Source organism: Anabrus simplex, chromosome 1, assembly GCF_040414725.1.
Source record: "Anabrus simplex isolate iqAnaSimp1 chromosome 1, ASM4041472v1, whole genome shotgun sequence".
Taxonomy (NCBI): Eukaryota; Metazoa; Arthropoda; class Insecta; order Orthoptera; family Tettigoniidae; genus Anabrus; species Anabrus simplex.
The window spans coordinates 558,872,954-558,888,919 of NC_090265.1; the positions used below are offsets into that span (position 1 = coordinate 558,872,954).

Sequence of the window (15,966 nt, forward strand, 5' to 3'; positions counted from 1 at the left end):
TTGACTCTCACCAATACGAAGTCAAAAGTGAAGTTTAGGGGGGAAACATCAGAGACATTTGAAATTAAAACTGGACTACGGCAGGGAGATGGGCTCTCACCACTATTATTTAACTGTGCTCTAGAAATGGTAATGAGGGAATGGTTTAGAAAATGTCCCCCCAAAATAAAGATTGGCCGAAAAATCAAAACAAATTGCCTGGGTTTTGCTGACGATTTAGCATTACTAGCAGTGGACATAAAAGAAGCAAAAACCCAGATATCAGAACTTCAAAACATTGCAAATAAAATTGGCCTCAAAATATCATTTGAAAAAACAGAAATTATGCCCCAAAAACCAACACAGCTAAAAGAAGTCACCATAAATGGTAATAAAATCAAAATAGTAACTCAGTTTAAATATCTTGGAGAAGTAATAACACATAACTTAAATGAAAAAATCTCAATCCAAGTAAGAACAAATAGATTAGCTAAAGCACAAAAATTAACATGGGATATCTACAAAAAGAAATGTCTATCAATAAATACAAAAATAAAACACTACAACACAGTTATAAAACCGGAAGCTACATATGCAGCAGAAACACTCTTTTACCTGAATAAACAATCAAAGACTGACAGACTTCAGAAAATTGAAAGGAGGATTGGAAGAACCTGTATCAACAAAAAATATCAGAAAGATGGACAGTGGCGGTTAATACCTAACAAAGTCGTGTACAAAGAGCTAGAACCCATTACAGATACTATGCGTAAGAGGAGACTGGGATTCTTTGGACATATCATGAGGATGCAGGACTCGAGACTTCTGAAACAACTAGTACAACACAATCTCGTCTCAAAAAATACCACAACAGGATGTAAATGGATCAGAGAAGTAAGAGAGGATCTGAAGGAAATAGGCCTTACAACAGAAGACACCAAAAATAAGATAAAATTAAATACAAAACTCAAGAATACAAACCTCCGCTTTACCCTTACACAAAACAAACCAACAACACGCACATTTTCAACTGAGGAAAGGGCACGAAGATCGGAGCGTCTGAAGAAGTACTGGGAGGACCGCAAAGCCCGAACAATCCCTTCAAAGAGACCTGAACGACGGACTGACTAAAGTGATCCTATGTGGTCATAAAAGAAGAAGAAGAAGAAGAAGAAAAGGAAAAGCTTCAATAATACTGCATCGAGGAATTCCCCTCTTATTACAGGGTCAGACAAAGCTTTGTTTACTCTAATTCTCCAAGTTTTTTTTATATATATATAAATAAAAGAATTTTGTCTTACATTACTCGGAATTTTAAAATAATGGTATTTCTGTATCGGTCATGTCCACAGTAACAAGGACATTCGCTTTTTATTTTTCTGTAATTTCTGTCTGTACATACACATCACTAGAAAACAGCTGAAGATAATTTAATGAAATTTGGTATGTGAAAGTCTGGGAGTGAGTCACTACCATCTAGGCTATAAATCATTTTATTTACGCTGAGTGAAATGGTAGTTTAGGGGAAGGCCTAAAATTTACTTCTCAAATATTTGTTATTAGTGATCCTATCAATAAATACTGCATAATGAAAGTTATATAGCATTATGTCATACATTTTTACCATACCGTCAATGATAACAGAGATGTGCTTGAATTTGTATTTTTGTTGTTAAGCCCATATGTACGCCGAGCCACGAGAAAAATGGGTAAAGAATTTAATGAAAATTGGTACCGTATATAGAGTCAGGGAATAAGAAACTACAGTCTAAGCTGTAAACAATTTTGTTCACCCTGGATGAAATGGTAGTTTAAGGGAAGGCGCCTAAAATGTAATTCTTACCAGCTATTCGGCTCACTAGATGCAGATCTTTTCATTTGACACCCGTAGGCAATCTGTGCGTCATGATGAGGATGAAATGATGAAATGGTCAGATCTGACCATTGATGAAGGGAGTGGTTGAATTCCTGAAACATAATCGGTTGAATAAATTATTTTCCTTCATTAATAAGTGTATTGACAAGGCTAATTCCAATATAACTATTTTAAATATTTCTGTACTACATTCAAACTAGTCAATACGGATCAAACAATCATATTAACCTATCATGGTTACGTTTATCAAGGCCTACAGTATCGAAAGCTCATCAAACTGATCAACAATAACATTATGTTGACTTATTTGTTATGATGTTCGTCTCTTATGCTGCCACTCATCTCCGATACATGGGATTACTGTTGCTTGCCAAGTATAACAGCCTGCCTGAATATTGGCAGGAAATAGCAGGAGAGTTAGGTAACTTTCTTCTCTAGCATACCATTCCTCTGGTTCATACATTTTCTGATACTGCTGGTACGTAACACATAGTATTCCAGCTATTCGCTCCCTACTCTGACATGCTGATTGGATTGATCCGTGTGCACAATTAACCGATTAATGAAATAAAATGGCGTATGGCTTTCAGTGCCGGAAGTGTCCGAGGACATGTTCAGCTCACCAGATGCAGGTCTTGTGATTTGACACCCGGAGGCGATCTGCGCGTCCCGATGAGGATGAAATGACGAAGACGACACCTACAACCAGCCCCTACCCAAGAAAATTAACCAATGATGGTTAAAATTCCCAAGCCTACCGGGAATCAAACCACGGACCCCTGTGATCAAAGGCCAGCGCGCTAACCATTTATCCATGGAGCCACACTTATGACATGGTCTACAATTACAATTTCAGCACTACAATTCACTAAAAAACTCAAAATTCAACCCTGATATGAGCCGTTTCTTAAGAAAACTATTTCCTATTCACTTTTATTAAATTCTGCACTAATTTTTTCCGAATTAGCAGCCAAGAGGGGGTTTCTCCTCTGGCTTGGAGGCAAAATTCACCTCCATGTCAGATTTTCCCTTACCAGTGTAGTGAATTGAGATTTTCCAACTCATCGGTTACTCCTAGGAAACAGAGAGCAAAGGGCATAGTTTTTGCCCTGGGACTCTCCACTCTTCGCCCCCCTCCCCGCCTAAAATAAAAGTGTGTTCACGACTGTCTGCGGCCTAGTCATTCTAGCTCTGGATCTTTGGACTGTTAGATCGGGAGTGTACTACTGTTTGTTAAAAGTGAGAAAATGTGTGGTTTTTAATTTGAGTATTTCATATGATGGCATTGCTATGTTGATTTCAGTTGGGAAAACCACTAAGGCAGTCTTTCTGAAGATGTAAAAAGGCAGGTGGAAAGTGAGAGTGCCAGAAAATTCCGTAACTTCATTGTTACTGATGGTAGGCAAGAGGGCCTACCATTACAATGAAAATTCCCTAACCCAGTCTTCACACAAAAAAACAACATTGGGTGATTTAGTTGTGTTTCTAGGGTAATGTTAAGAACTATGCAATGTATATGAATGTTACAACGTGTATACACCTAACCTAGAATACTGTATACACTGTAGAATTCCATAGCAAAGCATGGGTACATCAGCTATTTTTCTAGAAATATATCCACGCATTCAGTCACTTTAGTCTAGTCCAGTTGCACTCATTTCTTCCAGTAGTCTCCCATGATCCACTCTGTCAAATGCCTTGGACAGGTCAATAGCAATACAATCCACTCGACCTCCTGAATCCCCCTCTCCAAACTCCGAAGTTGCACGAAATACATGCTTCAAACTTTTTTCGGCTGGGTTGCCCTCATCTTTAATTGCAACCCACTCGATCCCAATAAAGCATATACAGGCAGACGCCTAGTTGGAAGTCGCCTCCCCAACGACATGTATTCCTGCCTCATTACAGGTGTGCAAACCGCACTTTCTGAAAACGACATTCTCACCGAACTTCGCAATGCCGGCGTCCTAGTCCATGATGTTTTCAGGCTCCCGGATCGCTCCATTTCCTTACCATCAACGCAGATTCTGACATACCTACGCAGTGAAGATGAAACAGCATGCCTCCAAGCCAGCGGTGCGACCATCAACAGCAGACTCTACAAAGTGGTGCCTACTCCTGCGTACATCCTAGAGCAGATCTGCGAAAACCCTTCTACTATTCCCACCATCAACGAACATCAACCCCAAATAACCCAGCAGCCCCAGCCCCCCCCCCCATTTTCTCCACAACTACTACCACCACCATCACCACTTCGGCTTATACTCCTTCCCTTATTCCCGCCATTACTACCACGACTAGCCACCCTTCGCCTATAATATCATCATCCATCACTTCTTTGAATTCCACACAACATAGTCCCCAGCAACTCCCTGCCAACCCCATGGATTCAACCATCGCAGTACGGCCATCGCCACTATCAGCCTCACAAGAAGACACAGCCACAGCTACACTATCATCGCCTCAGCAGCCTCCACCATCGTATCACGCACTGTCGAGCTGTGTTCTCCACGGCATCAAACCTTCCATCTCAGAAAGGGACATCCTACGGGAACTCCAAGCAGCAGGCATCCCCGCCCGCCGCGCATCTCGAATCCACAACGCCAATGGCCCCACGTACATGGTATGGCTACAACTTCCCACCGCAGATGTTCAACACCTGATTAGCACTGGTGCCCGCACCTGCAGACAGCACTATAGAGTTTAGCATTCTCACTCTCCACCCCCTACCGTGCTCTCACCTCCCAACAATTTCCACCTTCGCTCCCGGCCAGCCCCTTCATCTGTCCCCCCCCCCACAAGCCGCTTGTTCACCCGCTCCCCAAACTAGCTTCATCCTACCACCCCTCCCGATACTAGACCTTCTAACCACCTCCATCTCCAATATCACAGCAACCCTCCACTTTCTAACATTGCAACCCTATCCTGGAACTCTTTTCTAACCTACACATAGAACCCACAATTTGTACTTGCACTGTATATGTAATCATATATATATATATATATCCATAACGACATCTCAAAAAAAGCACAGAACAAACTACACCCTTAGCCAAGAGGCCACATCTTCACATCTCCTTAATAATATCTTCTTTACCCATCTCCTATCTCCATCAAATCCCCACAACTCGTCACTTCTCCTGGCCAGAGAGAGGGCATACCCTCTAGGTGGCCCACCCCTTCCCTTCAAGAAAGGAATAAAAACATCCTCCTAGGTCCTAGCTATCTGCTATATCTTCCTGGAATCCTACAAGTTGAGCTCCAGTGGAATAACCTTTCCTAAACCCGGAACTTCTATCGAACCAGTTATTAATTTTGCAAACATGTCTAATATAATCTACCTACATATTTTATTTATATATAATTAAGAGTTTTGTATGTACATTGCTCAGAATTTAAAAAGGATGGTTTCTGTATTAGTCATGTCCACAATGACAAGGAAGTGCACTTTTTAATTTTCCGTAAATTCTGTCTGTGTGTACACGCATCACTAGAAAACTGCTGATGAGAATTTGCATACCAATTTTCATTAAAGTCGAGGAATAACTTGCTATAATGTCGGACAAAAATAATAGTATTCACGCTGAGTGAAATAGTAGGTTAGTGGAAGGCCTAAAATGTAATTCTCAAATACTTATGTTATTAGTGGTCATATCAATAAATACTATATACCAAAGTTATATAGTATTAAATTTATTATCATTTAGGTCTTATACATTGTTATCATACCAGCTACGATCAGAGATATTCATGAATTTGGATTTTTATTGCTTAAGTCCATATCAGCGCCGAGTCACGAGAAAATGGGTAAACAGAATTTAATGAAAATCGGTATGTTAAGTCAGATTAAGGAACTACAGTCTATGCTATAAATAATTTTAGAAGAAACCCTAATATAACAGAGTCGAGAGAAAACTAAACGTGAAAGCCTACAATACAGAAAGCTCAAAATTGATCAACAATAAAATTATATTGACCATTGTTTGTTGTGATGTGCTTTGTCTTCTGTTGCCAATCACCTCCAATAGATAGGATTACTGCTGCGTACAAAGTATTTTTTAAAATTAAAATGCTTAACGTCGCACCAAAATAGATAGGTCTTACGGTGACGATGGGATAGAAAAGGGCTAGGAGTATAAAGGAAGCAGCCTTGGCCTTAAGGTACAGCCCCAGCATTTGCGTGGTGTGAAAATGAGAAACCACAGAAAATTTTCTTCGGGGCTGCCAACAGTGGAGTTTGACTCGAGAATCTCCCGAACGCAAGCTAATTCTCTCAGTAGCCGTTTTCAATAATGAAATTGTGTAAAAATCAGATCCAGTCTTCCACGTCAAACATTCACCTGAAATACTGTAAGCCTAACCATTGCACAGAACACAACTCTAAGAATCTCTTCCAAGAAAAATTATGCCCCACAGTATCCCCTGCCTGTCAAAAGAGGCAACTAAAAGGGGCCCCAGGGGCTCTCGATTTGGGAGTGTTGTTTGACGACCACAGGGCCCTTAGCTGAGTCCTGGCATTGCTTCCACTGACTTGTGCCAGGCTCCTCAAATTCATCTATCCCATCCAACCTCCCTTGGTCAACTCTTGTTCTTTTACGACCGACAGTATTTAGTTCCCGAGGCCTAGGGAGCCCTTCATTTCCACACACTTAATGGCCCTTGTCTTTCTCTGGCTGACTTCATTTTTAATAATGTTATTTGCTTTACGTCACGCTAACTACTTTTATGGTTTTAGGAGATGCCGAGGTGCCAGAATTTAGTCCCACAGAAGTTCTTTTGTGTGGCAGTAAATCTATCAACATAAGGCTGACGAATTTGAGCACCTTCAAATACCACTGGACTGAGCGAGGATCGAACATGCCAAGTTGGAGTCAGAAGGCCAGCGCCTCTACAGTCTCAGCCACACAGCCCAGCTCTTCATTTTTTGAATTGTATGATCCCTTCCATCATTTCCCTCTGATTAGTGTTATATATAGGGTGGTTACCTACTTTTACTTCGTCTTAGGAACAGTAAGCACCACCACTTTAAATTGCAGGCTGTTCTGCATTAATTTATTTTCTAGGGCTGTAACAAATCTGTTACAACTACGTATTGTTGAACATTACATTTGTTATTCACATCATTTCCACCCAATTTTTATGACTAATAAATTATACTTTTCTAATGTTACAAATGTACCACACAGCTACTCGCATGGTGTGTAGGAAAGCCCAGGTGTGGTTTCAGATCCAACAGCAAAGTAATGAAGATTGGGTCAAGGAAGAAATCACCATCAAATAGAAGGTAGATGTAAAAATTTACTTCCTCCAGCAGACTGTGGACACAGTAACTTCCGAGGATGCTAAGATTGGACTTTAAATACTCCACTGTACACCTCAGAGACTAGGACCAGGACCAGAACAAAGAAGTATAACAGCACAATAACAAGATCAGAATGAACTACTTGCATAGAGTTATCAACAAGACTAGGCAGTTTTTTTTTTTTTTTTTAAATACTCCTTGTTATTTACCTATCACACAGACAGCTTTTGTGGCAATAATCAAGACTAGGACTGGAGCCTCCATGGCTCAGGCGGCAGTGTGCTAGCCTCTCACCACTGGGTTCCGTGGTTCAAATCCCAGTCACTGCATGCGAGATTTATACTGGACAAAGTAGAGGCAGAACACGTTTTTCTCCGTGTACTGCAATTTATCCTATCATCCTTCATTCCAGAACACTCTCCAATATCATTTTATTTCATTAATCATTCATTAACCATTGCCCCAGAGGAGTGCAACAGGCTTTGGCAGCCAGTACAATTCCCATCCTCGCTGCTATAAGGGGGCTTCATTCCATTCCTGAACCGGTCAAATGACTGGAAACAGGCTGTGGATTTTCAATCAAGCCTAGGAGAAAAAGGAGAGAGAGAAAAGTGAAAATGGAATAAATCTGCAAGACAACAGCTCCAGCCCTTCTGTTGATGAGCAGTTCACTTATTACACAATAAGAAAGTCTTCTGGTTTTAGAGACATGGTTAACAACCTGCATGTCTGGGTGTGTGTGATGAGGTAGGAAACCTGGTGTCTGCACATAGCCTATTCTTGTTTAATAATACACAGGGGTCTGCTCAAGGCTTAACTTTCCCATCACAGCATCATCCTTCCCCCCCAGTGCATATCAAGACTGTGAAGAGGCCTGGAATTGGACCCAGACACACTATCTAGTGATTACAAATTGTACACCAGGACATCTACTCTGCTGGCTAACATTCCAATATTAAAATTGTTTTCCACCAACGGGACTAACCAACAACGTTGCCAGACAAAGACTTGATGCCCTAATGATCGTGGGCACCAAGCCGCCATACTGGGATGATTAAAGAGACCCTGCACTTTACAGCCAAGTTATGTTAGTGAACTGCATACTAGTTGTTGATATGCCTCTTACTCCTCCAAAAATTAACATAAATGTCTACATTTTATTGCACCAATGCCAGTGGAAATTTGAAGGTTTGCTAATGTAATGTTAAATACTTTCTTCTATGGCCAATTATACCCACAGTCACTTCTAGAAATTACAATTTCCTCTCAACTTATGTGAATCATTTGCAAACGAGAAAGAAGGGTGTTTCAATTGCTCTAAAGCTCTTGCAAAATGCAAGGTATTTATTTACTGAAATGACACTTCCAAAGGGATTTCAATACATATAAAGCAAGGAACCAACATAGATCTACTGTATTTCTTTAGTGGAAAACACCCTACTCTTAAGTGCAGAGAATTAAAACATGGGATAACCACTTCAGTGGTATGGAGAGAGTAAACCAATGAACATTCATATAAGCTTTCTCTCTTTTAACCTTAGGTCTCTTTATGGACATCAAGACATTGAAATCAGTGAGGTGGGGTCTTACATGCTTGTTGATCCCACAGGCTGTGCTACCTCAGGGTTACCCACACTGGACTGGTCTGTATAAAGGCAGATTAACAAGGTTTCTCCTGACTTCCCTCAAAGGTTTCTTCATTCCTTTTCCTTTATCCCCTCAAATTGAATTTCCCTTACTGTCTAGGCAGCCTCTCTGCCTCTGGTGGTGTGTTTTCCCTGAGCATGTGCGATTGTTAACAGAGGATGATTGCAAAGTTCTACTTCATCTTCAACGACCATCACCACCACCATTTAACCTCGATCTTAGATATATCTATTGTCTGTGATGCACCTTCTCTACTAAATGGTTGGGTTTATTCCTGCTGTTATATGACCATTAGATGCAATTTAAGGCTCCACTTTTTTGTGCAATAATTTGATAATGAGCAAATTAAAGCATTAAAATCAGGACAGATATTTGATGTATGCACATACATACTCACCATATGTAGTGTAATATAAGTAAACATATCTGTCAGATTTTTTCCCTAATAAACACAGAGAATAACTTTCAAGTTGTATCCAATACACATCTACAAAAACAGTTAACTAATTTGTGTTTGACCACTAACGTAACATGTTTAAGACTAGCATTTGACTTACTTTTGCTTTCCTGATGTCCCTCTTGGATCATAACACATCAACAAAGAATCACCATATGGTTCTGCTGACAGCCAATCTCTTCCCTTCTTCCAGTGCCTTTATCTCCCTCTCTTCCTTTTCCCTTCCTCACAGTATGAAGACTAACATTAGTACCTGAAAAAAATAGCGGTCAACAATGAACATTCCGCACTCTGGGGGAAGTATTGTGTTATGTTCGACGAATAATGACAACGTTTAAAAAAATGTCTACTTTAGTACTGTATTTGAATAGAATAGAACATCTCTTTATTCCCCACCATAGTATACACCATTGGTTTACAGGCAATAAAGACAGAGCGAAACAAAAAAAAAAAAAATTCTACTATATCTCTCTCTTAAAACTACATACCCTAATTTAGTGGCACCCGGCACAGGCGGAATACCAGACACTATGCACGGCACCACCCTTCACTAAATCTACTGAGCTGCCTCTAACATGCGCGGATCTCCTAGCCGCATGTTAGGGCACCCCCTACATCAACTCTTAAAGTGCTAACTATTTATTCAACTAGCTACAACTAATAAACAGAAAAACTGGCTGGTCGCAGTATTGCCCTGGTAAGGAAATAGCCCGTCTAGCCCGTGATACCATTGCCAGCCACACCCCGAGCATCAGATGTCTACCCCCACCTACACCTAGTTGGCAATGTGCTTCCCTCCCATTCTTTGCGTGGCGAATCACGAGGCAGAAACCAGTCCAAAATGCGACCCATCTCGTTCTTATCTACTGTCCCGCCTGCTGAATCCGTGTCGCCTTCTTAAACATTGCCTGCACCCATCTTTGACTCCTGTTCCACCACGTGCGGACATGCTTATTTTTTTCACCCTGGGATGGGTCAGTCCCACCCCACCCTTCCACCTCTTCTACCTCCCACTCCCTGTCCAATATCTTTCAATCTCTCTTACTTACACCCTCCTTCATCTACCTTATTTGTAACTTATCCTCTGCATTAAACACACTGCTTAATCATTTTCTTCCACTATGTCCTAGAGTTAATACACTGAAGAAAATGGAAATTGCAACACCCAGAAGGAGAGGTGCTACATTGCTGCAATTGAACATGCAAGACGAGTGTTCAGTTGTGCTTCGATGATTACACTTTCAGGTCCCTCCGACCGCAAGTTTGGGCAACAATCAATACAGGATGTGCCCACCACGAGCTGCAATACTGATGAATTCGTCAAGGCATGGAGTCACTAAGGCCTGGATCGCTTCCTGAGGAATTGTGGCCCATGCTTGCTGCACTGCACAGGTCAGTTGTTCCAGAGTTGTGGGTGGCTGAGGACGGTTGGCCAGTTGTCAACCCATCATGTCCCACACATGCTCAACATGACTGAGGTCCGGGGATCTGGCGGGCCATTCTAAGGTTGTGATGTCATGGAGAGCTTCTCTGGAGATGCGTGCATTGTGAACCCAGGCATTGTCCTGCTGAAACATCCCATTGGCAATGTTCGCCATCATAGGGACAACCACTGGATTGAGTACCCTATCAACGTACTGTCGAGCAGTCATAGTGCCCTCAACAAGCACTAATTGTGATTTCACAATCAAGCCAATAGCTCCCCAGACCATAATGCTTGGTGTTGGCCCTGTGTGCCTCTTGACAATAAGATCTGGGTGGCCCCTCTCCCCGGTACGTCGGTGCGCACAATTCCGGCGATCACTGCAGGCAAGACAGAAGCGCGATTCATCACTAAAGATGACCCTATGCCATTCGTCGACCCACGATCTTTCTCGACACCAGGCCAGCCTTACACGTCGCTGTTGTGGGATCAATGGAACACCTTCTGCAGGGACACGGGGCTCGTACGCCAGCTGCACGCAGGTGATTATGAACTGTTTATTGTGTAACGTGGGGTGCCACAGCTGCTCGAATTTGCGCTGCTGTTCCATGGGGTTCCATCCGGGCCATCCAAATGATGCGGCGATCCTCTCTCACAGTTGTCTGTCGCGCTGGGCCTGTGCCAGGTCTACGAGTGTGGGTACCTTCATTTGACCACTGCTGCCATACACGATGTACCGTAGATGCCTGTCGGCCAACACGTGCTGCGACAGTCCTTAGCGATAATCCAGCCTCACACAGCCCAATTATCCGAGCCCTCTCAAACGGCGACAGTTGTTGATAGCGTGCCCTTCTCTGTCATTGAGGCATGTTTGATGGGGATCACTTCACTGCACAGACTGCAAGTCAACTACGCTACACCAGAGTCCATATACTGGAGTTGATTCCTCTGCGACCAATCACGTGGAGAGACCTGTAGCAACAATCCAATGGGTCTGAAACTTTAATCGTTTACATACCTACATGTCATCGTTCCACATCTTGAAAATCAACACAAACGACTAATGCCTTCATGGTGTTGCGATTTCCATTTTCTTAAGTGTATTTAAACACTTAACACTGAACTTGCCAACAATTCAACAGTTTCCTTATTTCTCACAGTTCTTCCATCTTATTTATGTCTCTTAGTCTAAAAACCACTCACTAATTGCACATTTCTTTACATTACCAACTCAATTATTATACCGTATCTCTTTACAGGTCCTCTCTCAACTTACTTTCACCTATCTAATTTCTTTATAACAAGTTTTTCCTACCTCTCACTTATCTAGCAATTACCTACTCATCTCTTGATATAATCTTTTACCAATATTTACAGGCTGCTTCTTATTGTGTCTAGATTATCTATAATATAACATTTATCAACTCACCCTCATCCCTATCTAGCTATTACCAACTCTTTTCTTAATACCAATATCTACAATCTCTTCTTATTGCCACTACATTAACTGTAACATAACACATTCGACAACATCTTATTCACCCCTATTCGTCTCTTAATCCAATCTTCTACCAATATCTACAATTTTCTTTTTATAATACATTCTTTTCCAGTATATACAGATCTCTTATTATATTTACATTATATATAATCGAACAGTTTCGTCTATATCTTACTTCCCATTTCTCTGAAACACCATTCTACCTGTTATTCCCTTAATTTATTTAAAAATCTCGCTCTAACCACATTTAAATATTTTGATATATTTGTTCCTCTTTCCCACTCTCTGCACAGCCATGATATCTTTAACCCTTTCCTACTTTTTCTATCTCTTTCTTATTCAACACTTTCTTTTTAATCTCCCCTAACTCACTACACTGGTTAAATATATGCAGGTCCGACCATCCCTCCCCACATAAAATACATCTATCCTTATTTTCTCGACCTACCCATCCCTGTTTTTCGTAACTCCCATTATCCACCAGTATAAACCCCTTTTACCCCTTCTGCCCTCAAATTCGGTTCTCGGGTTCGTTGTTTCGACCAATTTTAGTACTGATAGTGAGTCTCTATCCCTACATTCCATTATTAAACTCTGTCTTTCTATATCTGTCACTCTCCCTTTTACCCTTTTCCATACCCATTCTTTCCTCTCCCCATCCGCACACCCTAGATATCCTAACCCTACATTTTGTAATTTAGTTTTACACTTACTCACCCAGTACCCTTCATTCTCCATACTTTTCTGGAACCTATACGCCTCTTGTATTAAATCTCCTCCCCTTCTTCCAGTCTCATCCAATACTTCATCACCCTCTTAGCTATTGTAATGTCTATCGATTCTTTACATACTAATCTAGTCCCCACATTTGCAGTACAGTCTGGAACCCCCATCATAATCTTAATAAATTTCGCCACCACTTGGTTTAGTTCCTTCCTACCCTCCTCCAATCCAAAAACTTCTACCCCATATAGCATTTTTCCTTTAACCAGTGATTGGAACACCATTCTCTGAATTTTATACTTTATATCCAGGAATTTATTTTCTAACACCCCCCACTGCTGCAAGTGTTCTCCTCCCCTTAAATTTGGCCCTTCTGCCCTGATCCTTCCAAGATCCATTACTACTAATTATTACACCTAAATGCTCAATTTTTTTTCCTGGTCTGACTTCTTCCTGCTCTACCATCCAAAAAATTTTTCCTTGCTTTTCTTTCCCTACATACCATTATCTGCATCTTCCGTACATTTACTCTAAGTGCCCATCTTCTAGTATGTTCCAGAACCTCTTCTAACACTCTTTGCAATCCACTTGCTGTTAGTGCCAAGATCAATAAATCGTCTGCAAATAGCAGGCCCAGTGTCTCCCGCTTCCCTATCCAAGGACACTGCCATTTCTCTCCTCCATGTCTGTCTAATATATTATTTATAAACAGTGAAAATAATATCGGTGACAGACCTTGTCTCACACCCCTCTTCAACTCTATACACTTACTCCCCAACCCCTGTAATTTTATCATCACCATTACTTTCTCATATATTCCTTCTATTGTCATCCTCATTTTCTTCGAAAACCCAATATCCCTTAATCTAGTAAATAACGCCTCCCTATTCACTGCATCAAAGGCTTTCTCTGAATCTATTGCTGCTACATATCATCTCATCCCTGCTATCTTCACATACTTCGTAATTAAGGTATCCAAAATCCACACATTATCCACCGTGTTTCTCTTTTCTAAACCCATTTTGATACTCCGATATCCTTCCATACTTCTCTGCCCAATTTTTAATCCTGTTGGCTAGAATTCCTGTATATACCTTTGACAACGAGTCAAAAGAGTGTTATTACTCTGTAATTATTAGGATCACTTTGACTCCCTTTATTACATATTGGACATAATACACCTTTTCTCCACTCGCTAGGAAATTTTGCCGTTTCCCATATCTTGTTAAATTTTTTAACAATCACCTTTAACATCAGTTCATTTTCCCCTACTTCCTTCCATACCCTGTTTGTAATACCATTCACCCCACCCCTCTGCATTAGTTCTTGCTTTACTTAACACCCTAATTACTTCCTGTCTTGTTATCTCCTCATCTAGTATCTGTACTCCAGCTTGTAATTCTCTTCCATATAAGTCTTGCCCATTTCCCCATGCCAGTCTCACCTCCCACCCAAAAGTCCTCTAAAATATCCTACCCACTCGTTTCCCCCCTATATTTGTTCCCTTCCCCGTAGGCCTAGTTCTCTATCTTATTTATAGTTTCCCAAATCCTCTCAAATCTTTTCTCCTTGCAATATCCGTTTACTCTTTCAGCTTCCGCCTCTTTCCAGCATTCTCTTTATCATTCAGTAACTTCTTATCTCTTCTTAATTTGCAATATTCCTCCCTTTTTTCTTGTTTCCCTCCCTTAAACTCTGCTATAGCTGTCATTACAACCTCTCGTTTCCTCTTACAGTCTTCATCAAACCACCCCATGACTGTTTTTGTCTCTCTCTTCTCTTCACTTTCTCTCCCACCTTCCATACTGGGAGTTCTATAATTTTTAAAACTGTATCCACATCTCCTTCCAGCGTCCTTTCAATTTCTACCCTTATACTATCTCCCCTTTCTTTTAACTCTAATCTCAATTTCTTACTTGTATCATTCCAGATATACTTCCATCCCTCCTTATACCTCACCCTTTTTCCTACCCCTCTCCTCTCTTCACCATCATCTCTTAGTTTTATCTTAATGGGCATGTGTTCTGTTGTCCCACATTCTGCCACCTCAAAACTTATTTACTTAATGCTGTTTCCGTACTTACTCCTGTATCTACTACACTCCCTTCAATGTGATGTATGTCATTTCCCCCTTACTGTCTCCCTTCATCCATCTGTTTAAAATAGGTATATAATTTTTCTATAGCACATAATTAACAACCTTACTCCATAACTATTTATACCTTTGTCTTTACTAGTTCTATACCCTCTCACTTCGGTATCACCCCCCCCCCCCCATAATCTGGTACCCTATTACTCACTCTTGCATTCCAGTACCCCATTAATATCATTCCATCTTCCATATACAGGCCTTTAATTTTGTTTATTTCTTCAATCAGTTCTTCAAAAAACAATTTGCATAAACTGAATCCTTAGGATGATTATATAATACAGCCAGACAAATTGCCTCCTTCGCGTCACTTCCCATTTTAACTCTAAACCACACTACCCCTTCTACCTCATTCTGTATCCTCTCTACCCTCCCCACTATCTCATTTTTTATTACAACTTATCCCACCAGGGTTTCTTCCCATCTTCCCCATTGTTTTCCTTATCACGTTGACTACTCTATACCCATCCCATTCAATTTCTACCCCTTTCCCTAACCAAGTCTCCACTAGGGCAATGATATCAAACTCCTTTACTAATTTCTCAATTTCTTTGTTCCCTAGCTTCCCCATCAACCCCTCAATATTCCACAACCCTATCATATCTAGTTATTTATTCCCTCCCCCTCTCTGCTTCTGTGCTTCTCCACTTCCACCCCTACTCCTTGTCACTCTTCCTTGCCAGTCTTCTCCATCTCTCTCCTCTTCCTTTCCTTCCTTCCCCTCCTCCTCTTTCCCTTCCTCTGTACCTACAGATTTTTTTCCTTCCCCATAAATCTTTCAAATTTAATCATCTTTCCTTATTTAGCACCTGTCTCCTCTCCATTTTACTTTCCGTGTTCCTTTTACTTGGCGAGGATGAATCATTACCCTGTCTCCTATTACCTTCATTCACCCCTTTCACTTCACTC

At 41.0% G+C, this 15,966-nt stretch overlaps 1 long non-coding RNA gene across 2 annotated transcripts in view; it reads right to left on the bottom strand.

Annotated features, from left to right (window-relative positions):
* LOC136869594 (uncharacterized) overlaps nt 1-15,966 on the bottom strand; it is a 34,996-nt gene that overhangs the window by 11,178 nt on the left and 7,852 nt on the right. Inside the window, exon 4 of one of the 2 annotated variants that reach the window (XR_011018015.1) lies at nt 1,823-1,947. This is a non-coding gene — a long non-coding RNA (uncharacterized lncRNA). Of the gene's footprint in view, nt 1-1,822; nt 1,948-9,374; nt 9,515-15,966 lie in introns of those variants that run through there. The other variant, XR_011018014.1, reaches the window with a different exon arrangement.